Source organism: Physeter macrocephalus, chromosome 16, assembly GCF_002837175.3.
Source record: "Physeter macrocephalus isolate SW-GA chromosome 16, ASM283717v5, whole genome shotgun sequence".
Classification (NCBI taxonomy): domain Eukaryota; kingdom Metazoa; phylum Chordata; class Mammalia; order Artiodactyla; family Physeteridae; genus Physeter; species Physeter macrocephalus.
The window spans coordinates 43,657,536-43,659,057 of NC_041229.1; positions in this window are offsets into that span (position 1 = coordinate 43,657,536).

Below are 1,522 nucleotides of genomic sequence, written 5' to 3' on the forward strand. Positions count from 1 at the left end.
GGCCCAGCCGCTCTGCGGCATGTGGGATCCTCCCGGACCGGGGCACGAACCCGTGTCCCCTGCATCGACAGGCAGACTCTCAACCACTGCACTACCAGGGAAGCCCAGTCATCCATTTTATACACATCAGTGTATACATGTCAAACCCAATCGCCCAATTCATCACACCACAACCCCCACCCCCCGCCGCTTTCCTGCCTTGGTGTCCATAGGATTGTTTTCTACATCTGTGTCTCAATTTCTGCTCTGCAAACCAGTTCATCTGACCATTTTCTAGGTTCCACATATATGCATTAATACACAATATTTGTTTTGCTCTTTCTGACTTACTTCATTCTGTATGATAATCTCTAGATCCATCCACATCACTACACATAACACAATTTATTCCTTTTCATGGCTGAGTAATATTCCATTGTACATATGTACCACATCTTCTTTATCCATTCATCTGTCGATGGGCATTTAGGTTGCTTCCATGACCTGGCTATTGTAAATAGTGCTGCAATGGGCATTGGGGTGCATGTGTCTTTTTGAATTATGGTTTTCTCTGGTTATATGCCCAGCAGTGGGATTGCTGGATCATCTGGTAATTCTATTTTTAGTTATTTAAGGAACCTCAATACTGTTCTCCATGGTGGCTGAATCAATTTACATTCCCACCAACAGTGCAACAGGGTTCCCTTTTCTCCACACCCTTTCCAGCATTTGTTGTTTGTAGATTTTCTGATGATGCCCATTCTAACTGGTGTGAGGTGATACCTGATTGTAGTTTTAATTTGCATCTCTCTAATAATTAGTGATGCTGAGCAGCTTTTCATGCACTTCTTGGCCATCTGTATGTCTTTTTGGAGAAATGTCTATTTAGGTCTTCTGCCCATTTTTGGATTGGGTTGTTTGTTTTTTTAATATTGAGCTGCATGAGCTGTTTATACATTTTGGAGATTAATCCTTTGTCCAATGATTCATTTGCAAATATTTTCTCCCATTCTGAGGGCTTGTCCTTTCCTCTTGTCTATGATTTCCTTTGCTGTGCAAAAGCTTTTAAGTTTCATTAGGTCCCATTTGTTTATTTATTTAATTTAATTTATTTTATTTTATTTTTAAATTGATTTGTATATTTTTTGCCTCTGAGTCCTTGTGGGATTTTTTTTATTCAAACAGAAAGTCACAAAAATTATAATCATCCTCATCAGTTCACTCAGTCCCATGTAATTAATTTTTGTCATCTTGATCTTTTGTTAGCACTTTTATGAATTCATCAGTTTTCCATTAGAGTTCTGAAAATGCTTATTCATTCAGTTCAGCAGTATAGTCAGTTACCAGAAACCTGTACTTGTCAGAGTCTTTTCCATAATTGCTTGAAGATGAAACCCTTTCATAGGAACATTTTTGTGAAAGCATCAGAGTACACCCAGAACTGTCTGTAAATGACAAAAGACTTAAAAATGACCATGGTTAAAGATTTGATGAAAGTTCACAATAGTACAATTGACAAGGAAATTTAGTTATTTCTGAGATA